The following is an 8,353-nucleotide window of genomic DNA, read 5'->3' on the forward strand; positions in this document are numbered from 1 at the left end:
TCATTGAATGCCAACTTGAGCTCAGAAAATAAAATAGATGTTGAAAACGCGTCTGAGCTTAATGAGGATGATGATATGAGTGAAATTTCTGTAGAGGATGAAGTTGACTGTTCTGAGTTTATCAAGAGCGAACCAGAAAACCACAAAAATCTTATTTCTGAAAATTCTGTGGAGTTTGCTTGTTTGTCCCAAAATAAGTCCCCAAATCTAGAAGAAAAGGTTGTTGTGTACCAAAAGGTGAGAACAACACCAAATTAGGTATATAAGGTCACAGGAGTAACCGAACATCAGACAGCCGAACTCACAGCCATTGTAAACAAAGATAATGCAAATGGTTGTGATGAATTCTTCTAGTCTGCTCCTATAGATAATGCAGACGAAACTGTTGGTCTGTCAGAGCGGACTTCCTGGAAAACCAAAGGCAGATATGTGTCGGAGCCGCTAAACAAGCCTGATAACTTTGACGTGCCAAGTACTAGTGGTACAAAAGAAGTTCCTGTAGAAGAAGTCACTCCCTTGAGCGAAACATCATCAGTTCAAAGTGAACCGGCTGACAAAAAGCAAAAGCAAAAAGCCAACATCCACCGATAGCCGAAGCAAGTAAAGGATCAGAAGCAACAAAGGAATCTGAGATACAAGAAGAATCTCTCAGAACGAAAACAGTTTTGGCGATCTCAAAACGCCCATTTCTCTTATCATGACAAAAATTCCAAGTCAGAGAAAAGTACTATGAGAATGCAAGAAAGTAGTTACAACCGAAAGGACAGGTTCGGTTCTGAAAGGAATAACAACCGAAAGGAAAGGTTCGGTTCAGAGAACACCAGCTACCGAAAGAATAGGTTCGGTTCCGAGAGCAAAAGCAATCAAGGTTCAAGGTTCGGTCCCACTAATGACCAAAAACAAAAGGGGCACCTAGAACCTCAAGTCAAGAAAACTTCTCAGTCTAACTTCTCTCGTCCTAATTCTTCTCAACCCCATTCTAAATCCAATTCTGTTCAAACTCAAAATCCAAAACATTCAGCAGATTTGAAAGGAAAATCGAAGGTTTCCTCAGTCAAGAATGTTCAAAAGCATTCCAAGGCCCAAACGTCAAATCCTGAACCCAAACCGTCTGTAACAAATCCCAACAAAATTAAAGTTTTCACCATTAAAAAGAAAGATGATACAACTTTAATAAAAAGAACATATCTTGTTGACATCTCTCTTACTATTCCTGTTCCTATGAAAAGCTCACGTGGACCCAAGAAACTTTGGGTTCCTAAATCTGCTTGATTTTTGCAGGTTATCAGTGATGAGCAGTTCGACGAAGAATGATATATTGACAGTGGCTGCTCACGTCACATGACAGGGAGGAAGGAAGAACTGAGGGAATTTCGATCTCTTCCAAACGGCGGGAATGTCAAATTCGGGAACAACTCATACGGCACAATAAAAGGTTATGGGATGATTACAAATGGAGACTTCACGATTAGAAAAGTTGCATATGTTGAAGGACTACAACATAACCTCATCAGTGTATCTCAGCTTGTTGGAGGTACCGGTCTTAAAGTTTCGTTTGATGATGAGGGTTCGGAAATAATAGAGAAGAAAACAAAAAGAGTGATTCTCAAATCGGAGCGCAAAGGAGAAATGTTTTCTCTTAATCTCAAACCTATCAAAGGAAATCCAGTTATCTGTCTGTTATCCAAAGCACACTCTGACGAAAGCTGGTTGTGGCACCGAAGGCTCTCCCATCTCAATTTTAAGGATATCAACAAACTTGTCACCGGAGGTCATGTTCGGGGTCTTCCATTGCTCAAGTTTGATCGAGAACATTTTTGTGCTGCGTGTGAAATGGGGAAGCAGAGTCGTCAAAGTCACCCATCCATCATAAACACTAAAGTCGTTGAACCACTTGAGTTAATTCACATTGACTTGTGTGGTCCATCGTCTATCGAAAGCATTGGTGGTAGCAAGTATATTCTTGTTGTTGTTGATGACTTTTCACGTTTTACATGGGTGTTCTTTCTGAAGCACAAATCTGAAGCAACTCTCAAGCTAAAGATGTTCATCAAGCAGGTTGAAGTGCAGCTGAGGAAAGTCGTTCGCAACATCAGAAGCGACAATGGGCTGGAGTTCAAGAATAAAGAATTTGAAGACTTTTTAGCAGTAAAGGGACCAGTCACAACTTCTCAGCTCCTTACACCCCTCAACAAAACGATATTGTTGAAAGACGAAACCGATCTTTGTGTGAGGCAGCACGAACTATGCTAAGTTTCACTTCTCTACCTCTATATTTCTGGGCTGATGCTATTGCTGCAGCATGTTTTACGCAGAACATATCCTATCTCAATAAGCATTTCACTCTTACTCCTTATGAGATCATCAACAACAGAAAGCCAAACGTCAAATTCTTCCACGTATTCGGCTCACCATGGTTTATCTTCAATTCTAAAGAACATTGTAACAAGTTCGACGTAAAAGCCGATGAAGGGATTTTTCTAGGATATTCTCTCACTTCGAAAGCATACAGGGTTTTAAACAAGCGTTCGAGGAAGATTGAAGAAACGTATTATGTGACTTTCGATGAAAGCTATGTCAAGAAGCTGAAGGCCACGGAAGAAATAGTTGGAGAAATCTTCTCTCAAACAGGCCAAGTCACAGCCTCGATTGCAAATTTGTTTGAGAATTTTATGGAGTTGTTCGATGAACCGGAGAAGGCTACTCTCTCAGAAGCTAATGCAGTGGACAACAAAGTTGATCATCTGAAGCAAATAGTCGATGACGCTGCCAAATGACTGGGTGAAGGAGGATCAGTTCCAACTGAACCTTCTCAGCACGGTGCTTCAGTTGAGGGGGAGAATCCATCTTCTTCAAAACAGCCAAGTTCACAAGTTGAGGGGGAGAACTCTTCTCCAGCTGCACCCGAAATACTGCACCCGAAGGTACTGTAGCTCCTGAAAGCTCTACTGCACCCGAAGGTACTACAACACCCGAAAGCTCGACACCACCCGAAACTCCTGTTGCTCCGGAAAGTCAAGATTTACCTGAAAGCTCATCAGTCGAGGGGGAGAATGTCGACATGTTTTATGACGATGACAGTCAATCCGAACTAGAAGAGATGGTAAATGTTGAATTAGATCCATCATATGATCCAAATTACCCTCCTCTTGTTAAATGGACTAGAGATCATCCTGTTTCACAGGTTGTGGGTAATGTCTCTGAAAAGGTCCTGACCCGATCTCAACTGAAGGCAAAGCAAACTTCTCTATTCTCAAAAGTAGAGTTTTGCATGTTTAATTCTTTCGTCTCAAAAGTTGAACCAAAGACAGTTAACACTGCTCTTGATCACTCCGATTGGGTTCAAGCTATGCGAGACAAACTTAATGAGTTCGAAAGAAATAAAGTTTGGCGCCTCATTCCAACTCCTCAAGATGCATCGGTTGTTGGTCTCAAATGGGTCTTTAGGAACAAAATGGACAAGGAAGGCAATGTGATAAGGAACAAAGCTCGACTAGTTGTGAAAGGATACTGCCAGGAGGAAGGAATCGACTATGAGGAAACGTTTGCTCCTGTAGCTAGGCTGGAATCTGTTCGAATATTTCTTGCCTATGCTGCACACAAGAACTTTGAGGTCTACCAAATGGACGTAAAGTGCGCATTTCTAAATGGAGAACTCGAAGAAACGGTGTACGTGGAGCAACCTCCGGGATTTGTCAATGAAAAATATCCCAATCACTGCTATATTCTGGACAAAGCAGTTTATGGACTGAAACAAGCACCTAGGGCCTGGTATGAAACGCTAACCAAGTTTTTAAAGATGTCCAAATTCAAACAAGGTTCAGTTGACCCAACCTTCTTTCGTAAGCAGGAAGGTAACCACCTTATGATTGTTCAAATCTATGTCGATGATATCATCTTTGGCTCAACGAATCTTAGCTTAACAGCTGAATTCAGAAAGCTGATGGAGACTAAATTCGAAATGAGCTCAATGGGTCCGATTAACTTTTTCCTTGGTTTAAATATTAGACAAGGACCCGAAGGCATCTTTATTAACCAGGAAGTTTACACCAAGACTCTCCTTGCTAAATTCGGCATGATGGGAGACTCAAAGGTTAAAGTTCCAATGGCATTCGGCACCAAGCTCACTCCATCCTTGGATAAGCCAGCAGTCGATATTACGCTATATCGCCAGATGATCGGTTCTCTAATGTACCTTACTGCTAGCAGGCCTGATATAATGTTTTATGTTTGTTATTGTGCTAGATTTCAGGCGAATCCTTGTGAACCTCATATGCTTGCAGTGAAGAACATACTCCGGTATCTCAAACGAACTACCTCTCTCGGTTTATGGTATTCATCAAACTCAGGTTTTTTCGTTCAAGCCTACTCAGATGCAGACCTTGGAGGTTGTGGACTAGACAGGAAAAGCACCACTGGAGGCTGCCAATTCCTTGACAGGAAGTTGGTTAGCTGGCAATCAAAGAAACAGACATGTGTATCTTTGTCTACCGCTGAAGCAGAATATATCGCAGCTGCCTCCTGTACATCTCAAGTGATTTGGATCCAAAGCCAACTCCGGGACTATGGACTCAATATGAAAAAGATCCCACTATATTGCGACTCTGAAAGTGCAATTAGGATTTGCCATAACCCATTGTAACATTCCAAGACTAAGCACATCGCACTGAGGTATCACTTCATTAAGGATCATGTGGAAGATGGGAACATCGAAATTCATTTTGTTCGAACCACTGATCAACTGGCTGACATCTTCACCAAAGCTCTTCCTGAAGCATCTTTTAACAAAATTCTACAAGGGCTTGGAATGATGGAATCGGAGTCAGTACCAAAAATTACCTCTCAAGATCAAAAGTAAGAAGCGAAATAGACCGAACGTTCGGGTTTGGGTCTTGATCTGGTGTGCCGAAATAGACCGAACGCTCGGGTTCGGTTGTATCATCTGATTTTCGCCTATCAATCAAATGTAGTTTCTATGGTTGTAAATCTTTTGTATCATTTTTCTTAATTCATTTATCTTATTGTCAAAGTTCTTCTCCTTTTCAATGTAATTTTTTTTGGCAACCGAAATAGACCGAACGCTTGGGTTCGGTTACAAAATTTTTCTCACCCGAAATAGAACGAACGCTCGGGTTCGATTACAAAATTTTTCTCACCCAAAATAGACCGAACGTTCGGGTTCGGTTCCAAAATTTTTCTCACCCGAAATAGACCGAACGCTCGGGTTCGGTTCCAAAGTTTTCTCAACCGAAATAAACCGAACGCTCGGGTTCGGTTCCAACATTTTTTTTGTATAATTTTTTTTATGTCTTATTTTTTTTATTTTATCAAAAATTCCAAAAACCATTTTTTTAATTCAATTTTTTTATATAAATTCAAAAACTCCAAAACAATTTTTTATTGGCTCTTATTTTTTTATTTTATTTTTATGTCTCGTTTTGGGTAAATTATTTCACTAGCTAAGTGTCCCTAGAAGCATGTTGTTGTATGTGTCCAAAGCCTCATCTGATTCTGAATAATAGCCTTACTGACGTGGTACAAACAAACATTGTCTTCCCAATTAGGCTCTCATAATTATTCTAATCATGAGCTACCTAACTCTCTTCTCACATGAGATAAGAGTTGTCTGTTTGGTCCCTATTTTTATAGCAGAGGTACTTTGGTTTCTTTATACCATCTACATCATTTTTCTCCATCTCACTCGTTTCACAAACGTAACCCTTGAGACTCTCAGACATTACCACTGAGGTTTATGGTTGCACAATTTCTGTGTTCATGATCTTAGCTTCGTGTCACTACCTGCTAAGTGAAACCCAAAATTCAATACCCATTATGCATTGACGGTGAACAATTAATTTGCTCTAGCTTTCACTAATGAATTGACGAACTTCTCCATGGGAGTACAACATGAAATCTCTATTTTTCTTTTGAGTGATTCCTATGAAATTGTTAAGTCCAATAACATTTCTTCCCTTGGGATCCAGTTTTAATTTTTTTTGAGATTTCACGTACAATAGTTTACCTTGCCAATTAAATTATCTCCAACCTACTTGTTCAACAGACTACATTGGTCTCACAAGTACTTCGTTCGATCTCTATCTTATATCAAGCTTAGGAATTCTGAATCGAAGCGAAAGCCACCCTCATAAGCCTAATTAAAAGAAGTCTTTCAACACTTCTTCATAAGTGTCTGATCGTTATTCAATGGGAAACCACATAAACACTTTAAAGTCTCTCTTGACTTTGAAGGAAGAGATTCGTGCCCGGGATCCACTGTTTCGTGTCTTTATTGACATCACATAATCCCTCAAAAGTGTTGCTTTATTTCTTTTTCTTTTACACACTCAGCATGAAAATCTTTTTGATTTTCCAAAATTCTGGTTTCATTAATTCTAAGGAATTTTAATTGGGTTGGCTGTTATCAAAAGTTGTGGTTAATATTGATCCACGTGGCGATTTAATTTTAAAGATGCCGTTTCATTCTAAAGGGATAAGATGACGAAATGATTTCAAACGGTGCAACAGGGAACCGCGTGCGAATAGGAACCGTTTCATATCCAAACAGCGTCTGCTGGGAAGGCGTGTAATTAGGGCCTGCCATTCTCTCTCATGCGTGATCATCGGCTACGCCAACTGTCACGCGTCAGTCACCTCCGAAAAACCCTTCGTTTTTCAATCGAAGATTTAAGAAGATTTTTCTCTCTCCTTTACCCACAGTATAAAAGGCAACGTGATCCTCCATTTACCTCTTTACTGCGCCTATATTTCCAGAGAGCAAGAAATCTTTCAACCTTCACTGTTCATCATCTCTCCCACTTTCTTCACAGCAATGGCAGATTCTTCCTCAGTTCACGCAACGTCTCACATCCTGCCCATTCGCCCACAACAGAGTTTGATCATTGATCTCACTCCTCAGGTGTACGATGCGTTCATGTTTCCTATCATCGAATGCTTGAAGTACTCCTCCATCGCTCCTTCTCTTACCAGGGCTGAAGCTGTTCCAATGGAGTTCCTGTCTCAAATCTTTGCCACAACACACTACGACAAGGTCGTTGACAGGATTTTCTTTGATGTCTTTGAGCACAAGGCGTCGATTTCAAAGCAGAGGTTTTGCTCGTTGTTAGGGTTTGACGCTGATTCTTAGAGGGTTAATCCGGAAACCATTCCCATGGGTCATCTGTTCAACATGTTCTACAACATGGGGTACACTGAGGTGCTTACTACGGTGACGAAATTCAAGAAGTCGTGCCTACCTCCACAGTGGAATGGAATGTTCACTGTTCTTTTCAAGGGCTTATCTGAACGAAGTGCTGGATCCGATGGGGTAAGTCGTTTATTTCTCTCCATCATGTACGGGATCTACAATGGCATCAACATGGACTACGGGTCAGTCCTGTGGCAACAACTTATCCAGAGTCTCTCTTCGACCTCCCGGCACTCAGAGATCTCATATGCCCAGTTCTGGACTATTGTCACGAAATGGGTGATGGACAAGTACCACGTCCCCATTGTCGCTGGTGCTCCAATGTCTTCGATTGGTACTTTCCATACCACGAAGATCATTGTGTCGGATGCTTCTAAGTTTCCATTCAATGGGTCTATCCCGGAAACGATGTATGGTGATGTTTCGGCTGACAGCAGGATCATTCAAACGTATAAGGAATTCAGACGTTCTGGTCCGAGGGATCTTACTCCAAAGATGCTAAAATCAATCCATGATGCTGACAAGCCTGTTGCTAGAGGCAAGAAGGCTGACAAAGGAAAACAGGTGGCAAAGGGGGCGAAAGGCCCATCTCCCAAGAAGAGGAAAACTACCAGAGTTGCTCAATCTCCACCGTAGAAGAGGAGAAAAACCCAACCGCGACGAAAGTTGATTATCACTTCATCCTCAAGCGAATCTGAGGACGAGGGTTCTGATTCGGATGGATCTCAACGTGGCAACACTCCACCACGATCTCCAACCCCTGAAGTTCATGTTTCTCCTTCTACTGTCTCCTCTCCACCGGTCACAATACCTTTTTCTATTCCCCCCATAACTTCCACCACTCAAATACCACCTACTTTTATCCCAATACCACCACTAATCTTTACCAAAGCAACAACCACCACCACTGCAGATGTTAGAACCAACGTATCTGATACGGGGGTTCATACTGACGCACGAAAATCTACCCCAGCACCCAAACTCACACCAACTACCGAACACACCACCCAACCCGAACCTACCTTTACCACCGAACCACCATCTTCTCCTGCTCACGCATCAGAGGATGAAGAACCACTCCTTCGCGGGGAAGATATGACTTTTGACTCGGTCTATTATAGTTCGTTTCAAGTACAGAGTGATGACGAT

The sequence above is a fragment of the Lactuca sativa genome, chromosome 3 (assembly GCF_002870075.4).
Source record: "Lactuca sativa cultivar Salinas chromosome 3, Lsat_Salinas_v11, whole genome shotgun sequence".
Lineage (NCBI taxonomy): Eukaryota > Viridiplantae > Streptophyta > Magnoliopsida > Asterales > Asteraceae > Lactuca > Lactuca sativa.